Here is an 11177-nt window from a genome sequence, read left to right as displayed (position 1 = left end):
GTACAATAAGCTAAATAGATGACCGCCTTTATTTCTCCGCAAATATTTCGGGTTCTATACTAGTAATAAAACAATAATAATAATAATAATAATATAATAATAATAATAATAATAATAATAATAATAATAATAATAATCATCCATCATATATAATTATTATTACTATTATATTATTATTATTATTATTATTATTATTATTATTATTATTATTATTATTATTATTATTATTATTATTATTATTATTATTATTATTATTATTATTATTAGTTTTTTTTGTTTTTGTTTTTTTGTGTAGGGGTAGTTTGGGTTTTTTTTTTTAAATATATATATACATATATATATATATATATATATATATATATATATATATATATTATATAATATATATATATATATATATATATATATATATATATATATATATATATATAAATATATATATATAAAGACTATCGACTCGAGTAGAGTCAAACGAATTCCCTTCATTGCTAGATGACCACAGGGATTGGCCTGGCCAATCGATCAGTCGCTGATTTGACCGCAGATATTATTTCAAATCGACCTATTTTAGGAGAAAAAGAGCTACAACAACAACATTTTATTGAGTTGTAGCCAAAGAATGTTCTTAGGTGTACCCAAACGCTTTTGTATATCTTATTATTTTAAAAAATTGGAAAAGGGTGTGAATGAAACAGTGCCAGACAAAGCAGAAAGAAAAAGAAAAGAAAAAAAAACATCCCCAAAAAATCAGTCTGCCTCGACGAGGGATCGGACCTAAGCCCTCCTGTTTATTATTGGCTACGAATACACTGCAGAGGTTATACAAGAGTTGGGATGATATAATGCTTGTTTTATTTTTACAGAGTGTCAGAGCATACTATGCGCTTGGCTAAGAAGCTCACACCATTGCCATCCGGAATTATATTATAATGGCTCAGAACATTGCCATCCGGAAGTATAACGGACCAACACACAAAACTTTGTGTAACCATGAACGTTTATAGTGTAGTTAATACAGTTTAGTGAGAATTACTCATAAACACGGATGGCAAAAAGCAATAACAAAGACCTGAGTACGTCAACTTCGTTCTATCTATATTTATATACATTTCATACTCTAATCATCTCTCTATCTCATAATGTGTCGTTATGGGTCAGTGTCATAACCAATGTTCTCTCTCTCTCTCTCTCTCTCTCTCTCTCTCTCTCTCTCTCTCTCTCTCTCTCTCTCTCTCCCTCTTTTCTCTCTCCCTTTCTCTCTTTCTCTATCTTTCCATCTCTTTCTCTCGCTTTATCAATCTCTCATACACAGACACTAGTGTTTGTATGTGTGTGTGTGTGTTTGTTGTGTGTGTGTGTGTGTGTGTGTGTGTGTGTGTGTGTGTGGATGTGTATAAGTGTTTAAACAGATACAACATGACACATTTCTGACGCCAACGCAAGAAACTCCTATGAGTTCCAAAAAATATTTCAAAGAGAGTGGAATTTTTGGACACGGTCAATGGACATCATTAGAACAGGTAGGTGGTGGTGGTGGAGAATGGTGGTGGTGACAGAGTAGTGCTTTTGTCGTTAGTAGTCAGTCAGTCAGAGTGTGTTGGGTCTATGGTCAATTGCGGATTACTCTAATAACAACCAAAGAATCTCAGTGATTATAACCTTATGGATTTATGATAGAGGTAATTGAACACCTATCCGTGCGTGTGAGGTTAGTGTGTGTGTGTGTGTTTGTATGTATATTGGAATAGAGAAAAAATGCGTGTTTGCTACGAAATTGAATATAAAAGTTTTTTTTTAAAGGAACAAACTACTGAACACGGAACGTTCCGGCCTCAAAACCCTTCTTCAGCTAATAACAAAAACAGTTAAAACGTTAATATTATCACGTTTAATCCAAAGAGACTAGACGTCTATCTGGATTTGACGAAATGTACTAATGTTTTAACTATTTATTTTCTTTTAACTGGATGAAGAGGGGTTTTCAGTCCGAAACATTCTTGTGAAGTAATTTGTTTTTTTTTCAAACTGTTATTTGTACATTACTTTTTTTACAGACCAAAGCTCCAGGAAGTTCCGTTTTCACTTTGACTCGTGTTGCTACAATTCTACAGATCTGCATTGCATGTTACGCTTTCCCAATAATTCTTGCTAGTATCAGAGGGAGTTACAAGGAGATTGATTATTTTAGGAGTTTTTACGGAGTTTGCTACACGTTAAGATCATATTATTGCCAAGTTGCTGAGTTTCATTTCTGTTGTTTTGGAATTAAGTTGTGCGAGAATTCTCTGGAGTTTTAGTTGATAGTGATATAGGAATGCTGATACGGTGACTGACAAGGAAAATTCAGGTAAGTGATATTTGTATGTTTGATGTTTTGGGAAGGTTATCGGTATTGTGTCTTACAATTCATGTTATCATCTTCATCATCATTTACAATGTTATTATCATTATCATGATAATCCTCATCACCATCATCATCATCATCATCATCATCATCATCATCATCATCATCATCATCATCATCATCATCACCGTCATCATCATCATATATATAATCACCATCATTACCATTATCATCACCATCGTTATCATTACCTCCACAACCACAACCACCACCACCACAACCACCGCCAACATAATCATCAACACCATCGTCATCACCGGTATTGCCATCATATATTATGACATTTATGACACAGATAATGAAGTAATGAAGGCAGACTAAAAGGAACAGAAATGGCATTATAAATTTAATATCTAATCACCATTAAAATAAGGAAAGCTAAATTCGCGAGGCAACAATGAAGATTTTTGTTTAAAAAGCGCAATATCCATTAGATATGCTCCAAGATCTTTACAACCTGTCCCAAGACAACAAAACATAATCTATAGGACGAGATATTTTGACTGAAACGTGCTACAGTAATGTTTTCTTTGTTTTAATTTCGACAACAACAAAAAAAAAAAAAAACAAAAAAAAAAACAATGCTGTTTCTAGCCATGTACTCAATTTTGACCTATTGAGAGAATGTAAGGGAACAGTCTTTTCCAAAGACTTAACTTTGCGCCTTCGATAGGGGGACTCGAACCAGTAACCTATAAGTCTGAAACCGAATGTCATATCACAGTACCACAACGCCAACAGGTGAAACATTAACCCCAAAAAATAGAATGGAAGCAGATTTACAACATCTCAAATAAAGGGGGGGGGGGCACTTGGCCCCTTAAACAAAAAAAATAAAAGACAAACATATTTTAGAGATAGGATCGTTGTCAATAAGGCACCATAGAGAACGTAATTAAGGCTAACCTGAGATCTTTACACCAAAGGAGGAATCAGCAAAATGTAAAGGGGAAGAAGAGAAGAAGGAAAAATAGTAGTAGTAGTAGTAGTAGTAGTAGTAGTAGAAGTAGTAGTAGTAGTAGTAGTAGTAGTAGTAGTAGTAGTAGTAGTAGTAGTAGTAGTAGTAGTAGTAGTGCGGCAATGTGGTCTAGTGGTATGACACTCGCTTTCGGATAGGAAGGTCCTGGTTTCGAGCCTCGCGCTCGGCTAATAGTTTAGTCCTTGGAAAAGGCTCTTTACTCAAATTCTCTCACCGTACTCAGGTGTAAAATGAGTACCTGGCCATTAACAGCGTTGTCTTTGTCCGAAAAATTGTAATATCGCCTAATAGGCGCAATGTCCCGTCCTACATGTTAAATGTTGCTGTTGACCAGGGACCCCTTGTAAAGCGCTTTGAGCTCATTTAGTGGATATAGCTCTATATAAAGCTCAATTTTTAATAATTTTTTTAGTGGTAGTAGTAGTAGTAGTAGCATTTGTAATAGTAGTAGTAGTAGTAGTAGTAGTAGTAGTAGTAGTAGTAGTAGTAGTAGTAGTAGTAGTAGTAGTAGTAGTAGTAGTAGTAGTAGTAGTAGTAGTAGTAGTAGTAGTAGTAGTTGTTGTTGTTGTTGTTGTTGTTGTTGTTGTTGTTGTTGTAGTAGTAGTAGTAGTAGTTGTTGTTGTTGTTGTTGTAGTGGTAAGTAGTAGTAGTAGTAGTAGTAGTAGTAGTAGTAGTAGTAGTAGTAGTAGTAGTAGTAGTAGTAATAGTAGTAGTAGTAGTAGAAGAAGAAGAAGAAGAAGAAGAAGAAGAAGAAGAAGAAGAAGAAGAAGAAGAAGACGAGCAAATATCAGAGAAACATTAAATATAAATCAAACATTTAGATTTAAACAGACTAGATAGAGATCTGGGTAGATGGTTGTGCAATGTTAACTGTATGAATTATTAAACAATGTGTTTGAATTTAGATTTAGTATTTAGCAATCTTTACACGTAGACTTTTTATCATCTCATCAGAATGACTCTTTTTTTGTTTTTGTTTTTTGTTTTTTTGGAAGCCAAGCTCAGTCGCCTATCCTGCGTTTTTTTGTTTTTTTTTTTTTTGTTTTTTTTTTGTTGTTTTTTTTTGGTTTTGTTTTGTTTTTTGTTTTTCAATTTATTTGTTATATTTTTTAAAACTTTTGTTTTGTCTTTTAATATTTTTTTTCATTTTTTTATTTTTTGGCGGGGGAGGGGGGGAAGATGTCGGGTTTTATTAGATGCTTTATGTTTTTATTTTTGTTTTTGGTGGGGTTTTTTGTTTGTTTGTTTGTTTTTTTGGTGGTTTTTTTATGTGTTTGTTGGGGTTATTATGTTGGGGGGGGGGGAGTTGCTTTACCATTTAAAATTGAGTAGATATTAGGTCCGAGTGATATTGACGCTGAAGAATGAATATATAATCTACAACATTAAACTGTGGTTAAGTCTTTTTGTTTCATTCAATGGAATGTTCCAGATGGCGTATTGACCCAAACCTCTTGATCATTTTAACTTAAAATCCAATTTTTGACATCGTCTTCACTCCGACATAGTAATCCCCGTTTGAGAAGGCGTGTGATCAAATTCCATAATACATAATTCAAATTCACCATTCCTATTGGTTGAGTAAAATGAAAGTAGGAAAAAACGTTAGCTTATTAGAAATAAGATAATCGTTGATAAAAACTTTCGTGGACTCATCAAGGGCATACGCCAACGCAACCAAACCAATTTAATCATTATGGACAATTATATAGTGCGTTTACACTGGTTTACTAATCTCATTGCGTTTCATGATGCTTCATTTATTCCCAATGCAGGACATTTGCATCCCCATTCCCATTTCATACACTAACAATTGGTTTCAAGGCCTCCATTTTGTACAAGCACTCCTACTCCATGCATCAATAAACCCATAGTATGGTACTCTCCTTCGTTCGTTCGTTCGTTCGTTCTTCTTCTTCTTCTTCCTCTTCTTCTTCTGCTTCTCCTCCTCCTCCTCCTCCTCCTCCTCCTCCTCCTCCTCCTCCTCCTCCTCCTCCTCCTCTTCCTCTTCCCCTCTTCCTCCCCCTCCTCCTCCCCCACTTTCTCCCCTTCTTCCTCCCCTGCCTCCTCCTCCGCCTCTTCATCTTCTTCTTCTTCTTCTTCTTCTTCTTCTTCTTCTTCTTCTTCTTCTTCTTCTTGTCGTCTGTCTCCTCTTCAAAGTAACCTTCCGATTGAACAATACTATCGATGTACATATTCAGGTCTGTTGTGCAAATGTTAAGGCCTTGATAATGTTTAGAAAATAGTTCCGTGTCATCTTCAAATTTCTTTCTGAATCATTGTTTTGTCAGTTCAAGCAGTAAGTACTATGTATCGTTATCTCAAACTGTCCTTTTTAATTTTAGCTAGAAAACTTTTGCATTACAAACTAATATATTAAGAGGGTTCCTGCATTGTCTAAGAATTTTAAACCTGGCACTCCAAGGAAGTAATTTACTATTCTATATAAATTTTAGGTTTGAGGTGTTTTTCTTCAATCATTAATTTGGGTTTCATGTAAATCTATCCGTACATGAAGTAATGGTGTTCTGGTCAAATTGAAATCAGTGTCTGGTCAACTCAATCGGTGGTACTCCTCCTCCTTCTTATTTTGCTTGTCTTCTTCTTCTTCTTCTTCTTCTTCTTCTTCTTCTTCTTCTTCTTCTTCTTCTTCTTCTTCTTCTTCTTCTTCTTCTTCTTCATCATCATCTTCTTCTTCTTCTTCTTCTTCTTCTTCTTCTTTCTTCTTCTTCTTCTTCTTCTTCTTCTTCTTCTTCTTCTTCTTCTTCTTCTTCTTCTTCTTCTTCTTCTTCTTCTTCTTCTTCTTCTTCTTCGTCTTCTCCGCCTCCTTCTCCTCCTCCTCCTCATCCTCCTCCTCCTTTTTCTTCTTCTTTTTCTTCGAATAACACTAACACATTGAGTCTAAGACTACTTTCAAAGAACAATGCCACAGATTGGACACACCCTTAGGAAGAATGACTCCACTATAACAAAGAAAGTATTGGACAGGAACCCTCAGGTCAGAAGATCAAGGAGAAGGCCACGAGGAACAAAGTGAACAATTAAAGAGGCTGATATACAGAGAAATGATAAAACATGAAACGAGATGAAAAAATGTTAGCTCAAGATATAGAAGGATGGAAACTTTTTGTCTGAGGCCTATACCCTGACCCAGGGTGAAAAAGGCAATGATGATGATGATGATGATGATGATGAAGATGATAGTGATGATGATGATGATGATGATGATGATGATGATGATGATGATGATGATGATGATGTATGTATGTCCATAGTTTATCATTTTTGTCATCGTCAGACATGGCTTTTATCAACTGCGAACGTGCTGTTTGCAATCTCTCTTGCATTCTTGTTTTACCTTTATAAACGTTTCTATATCTTCATCTGAGCCGCTTTCTTTCATATTTACTAGTTAATCTTTTTGTTTTCCCATTGAACCAAGGCTGTTGGAAGCTTCCTTTGTTATGAATTTTATCAATTCATTGTTGTGGAGTCTTTCTTTAAACTTTTCTTCGAGTTCCACATCTCATTAGTATGTACATTGGTGTTATTATTACTTTGAATGAACGTTCGTCTAAAGAATCTCTTCTTTTATTTCATTGGCCACTAGATCATATTTCTTCTAGAGGTAAATTTTGTGAGGTGGTTACTATATACCCTTTGGTCTGAGTGTTGATGTTAATATCACTGCATCATGGTTGCCTATTCGGGGTAGTAATTTTTGTACCACAACATGTCCTGGATGATAAGTGGAGAGAAAATCCATTGCACGTTTTTTATGAGTTTTGAAATGAACTATTTGCTATGTCTGTTAAATGAGTGTTGGTTGCAATTGGTTTTTATACTTTGGATTTCCCAAACAATATCAGGGAAGTTGTAATCTACGACAACCCAGAATAAGGCCTTTCCGTTGTTTTCTTGAACTTTGGGGTGTACAGTTGAGCCCTTGGAAAATGCGCTTTATCTTTATTTTCTCCCCCGACACGGGTATAAAATTTGCGTTGCCCAGTCAAAATTATTTAAATATGTCGTGCATTGACCTACATATTAAGCATTGCTGATAGCTTGTAACCCATTGAAAAATATTTCGAGCACATTTTAGTGCATATTGCGCTTTACAAAATTTCACTACGCTTTTTTTTTGCTTTTGTTTTTTCTTATTTTTTAAAGATTCAATATAAAGCATATTCCTCATCGCTTCATAACGCCAAATCAAGTCGACGGTTACTCCGCTTTAAAGAAAGCAATCTGAAACGAAGATTTGCCAGCTCATCATTTCAGAAGCTTTTGTACTCCCTTAAACCAGAAATTCTAATTCCTTTTGTAATGCTGTCTAGCGACTCAGTTTTAGAATTACAGCACGACATTTATATAATAAAGTCCGGAGGATCAAGTCGGGGTTTAGACCTAGACTTCTGCCCTTTGTAAAAGCATTTTGAAGTCTTTTCTTTAAATTTTGAATGTTAAATTGGAGATATACTTGTACAAAATAACACTGTATGTGCCCAAACCAGACTGCACGAATTGTCCTATATTTTTTAAATGCACGCTTTATTACTTCTTTGAGTAGTGGAACTTTAAGAACATTGATTTTACCTTTAATGAGCGCAATAGAAAGACAACTTAGTTATCTGAAAAGAGAGCTATTTTGAAAACCCTTACTTATGCAATTTCTACACAGTCGCACCACCGAAGAATCTTCATATAACACGGATTATGTATTTTTTAGATGCGGCATAAATATGTAAGCAATATCAATCGATGTAGAACGTCTTGATGCCTAGGTGAAAAACTTCAAATAAATGCTTTTGTTATTGCATATTATTGTAAATATTGAACACAGTTTTAAACAGGACGAATTACGTATCGAGCCATAACATTTCTCAAGCCAACGACAAAACAATATTTAGCTGTCATAAACTTCGTGAACTTTAGAAAAAATCAAGAAAAAAACGTATTGGGTTCCTATCTAAACAAATTCCAACAGTCCAAAGACATCTGACTGCATGTTAACAGTAAAAAGAATTAGTTTAATGTATCGATAGATTAAGATGACATCCCCTCCCCCCCCCCCCCCCCCCCTCTGATTTGTCAAAGTCTTTGAGACATCCATTTACAATAAATCTGAGACAATTCCAATCTCAAGACGGTCTCGTTGCGACCTTATGCGATTTCGTCACGATTTTATTGCGATCGCAAGCAAATCCCAAGCTTATTATTCAATCCAACATGCCTACAGATCAGGTAAAAACCAAAACATACAATCAAATTCAGAATGACCCTTAGGATTATCTGTCAGATTGCAGATCGGAGTATAATCGCTAAAATAAAATAAGTTATTCCAAAGCTAGTAATCCATCCCAATAGTAACGCGTAATGATATAATTTGTGAGGTCAGATTATAAATCGTTAAATTTCACTAAAAATCAGATTCTTTTAAAAGAAGTATCATATAAATGTTTTTCAAGATGTCTTTTATTCAAAGATGACGAAATAGGAATCGATTGAGGGGTATAATAAATGATTTCTTACACTCTTGCGTTTTGGAATTCGAACTTTGTTCCCAAAGCGCATTCCCAAGCTAGTGCAGTGGTTGGGAACACGTCCGGAATTCCAAAAAAGCAAGAGTGTAAAATAGTATAATAATATTGTAAAATTGTCTTTAGAATTGTTATTAGCGTCAAAACATGTTTGCGATCTGATACCAAGCAGTGATAATTTTAATTTGCTGTAACATCATTGTCAATAACTTGCCCAGAGAGAGAGAGGGTGGGGGAGAAAGAGACACAGAGAGAGAGAGAGAGAGAGAGAGTGAGAGAGAGAGAGAGAAAGATATGTGTACATATATATATATATATATATATATATATATATGGGGGGGGGGGCGAAGTAGCCTAATGGTTAAGGGTTCGAGTCCCGCTTCAGTCACTTTCGTTTTTTCCCTTGAGCAAGATTATTAACCCCCAATTTGCTCACTTGGACAACGGGTGATTCCTGTTGACATCAGACATCTTGTTTGATGAATAATCTATATTCCTCCATGGAAAATGCCAAGGCGACGATATCTCATGATGTCGTGACGGAAGGGTATATATATATATATATATATATATATATATATATATATATTATATATATTATATATATTATGTGTGTGTGTGTGTGTGTGTGTGTGTATGTATGTATATATATATATATATATATATATATATATATAAATATATATATATATATATATATATATATATATATATATATATATATATATATACATATGATATTTATATAGAAAGATACTAAATCTAAAAAGTTGGGAGTCACAGTTTCATGTAAAATATCTATTTATAGCAACGTTGTAAATTTCGGGAGTGGTAAGTCAGTGCCCTTCAATAACAAACATCATCATACAGGCAGGGGACTTTTAGTTTGAGAAAGAATCCTTTGGATAATGTTGTGACTTGTATATCACATAGAAACTAATGAGTTCGTTCACGGATCTAGTCGTAAGATCGTCTAAAGAATGTATAGTGTATTCTGTCCTGAAGGGAGAGAAATCATAGATATTCGATTCTATCCTTGAACTGACTCACACCAACTGATCATTACTGTCTATATTATAGATATAAGTTTCTTAGACTATAACAGTCAATTATCATTAGGTTATTCAGGTGTTCTTTTGACATGGCAAACATCAAAGTGTTTTGTGACCCATCAACTCAACTGAATATTAAGTACGGTTAAACCAGATGCCCCCCCCCCCCAAAAAAAAAAAACTATGAGAAAAATAACATATTAGACTTTTGAACTTTAAGAAAGTAATTTTGTTCTTCTCAATAGAAGGAACGAAATTGACGTCATTCAGTTCTCTGTTCTTACTTTTAGAGAGCCATCTTAATTATTAGTTCTCGCTAAATTCTATCAATCAGACAATAAACGTTTAAGGTTACACAAGTAGTTTTATGTATATGGCTGGCGGATGTTTTGAGTATTTTACCTAAACGTATAGCACAAAAACTTGATGCACGTCTCATGTTTTATTCCGGTTTTAGCATCTGAATCACCACGACATAAACCCATTTGATGCGTTTTTGTTTTTGTGTTGTTTTTTAATGGTTTTTATTAGGTCATATCAGCGCCAGTAAAAAGGAATAAAAAGGGATAGTATACAAGTTATAGAATTACAATTAAAGCACCGAAGAAAAAATAAGACAATGAGGACTGGTTCGAAAAAGGAACCGATTTCGATTCCAAGAGCACACTATCAATATACTTAGATCACCTAAACGTCTCATCCAGACACATGCACAGGTCCCCACTAAGAGGAAAATACTCAAATACGTTCACAAACCATTATATTTAAAACTTTAAAAATCATACAGTGCATAACAGAGAGTTGGTTTAACTCTCTCCTTACCAGCCATTTTCAGGATTTTCCCCAAAACTTCACACCCAACTAATACAAAAATAGATTTGTTATCACTCAAACACAAAAGCAATAAGTTCTTGCGATACATAATTACTTTAGCAAAACATGCTCTACAACACATTGTTCATTTTCTTTAAATTTTATGATATACAAAAGAAAGTTGAATAAGAAAAATGTAAAATTGTATCGTAACGAATGTAACGATTTTCCTGTAGTTGGTAAGGAGAGGATTAAAAAAAATATCATCTCCCAAAACTCTACATTTGATTGTTTCCCTCCCAGCAAGGGTATCCAGCCAGGGCCTGGACAAAGTAATCTCAGTAATCTCATTCCAAGACAAAGACAGAAAGCATGCTGGAAAACAGATG

At 34.4% G+C, this 11177-nt stretch overlaps 1 protein-coding gene across 3 annotated transcripts in view; it reads left to right on the top strand.

Annotated features, from left to right (window-relative positions):
• Positions 1 to 1490: 1490 nt before the first annotated feature.
• LOC144970615 (uncharacterized) overlaps positions 1491 to 11177 on the top strand; it is a 45441-nt gene continuing 35754 nt past the window's right edge. Inside the window, exons 1-2 of one of the 3 annotated variants that reach the window (XM_078910432.1) lie at positions 1491 to 1520; positions 2055 to 2347. The gene's annotated coding sequence lies outside the window, so the exon portion shown is untranslated. Of the gene's footprint in view, positions 1521 to 1581; positions 1709 to 2054; positions 2348 to 11177 lie in introns of those variants that run through there. The other 2 variants (XM_078910430.1, XM_078910431.1) reach the window with 2 other exon arrangements.

Source organism: Berghia stephanieae, chromosome 4, assembly GCF_034508935.2.
Source record: "Berghia stephanieae isolate SIO BIC M18660-M18661 chromosome 4, UCSD_Bste_1.3, whole genome shotgun sequence".
Taxonomy (NCBI): Eukaryota; Metazoa; Mollusca; class Gastropoda; order Nudibranchia; family Aeolidiidae; genus Berghia; species Berghia stephanieae.
The sequence above is the reverse complement of the archived record's forward strand: the minus strand, read 5'-3'. Positions and strand labels throughout refer to the sequence as shown.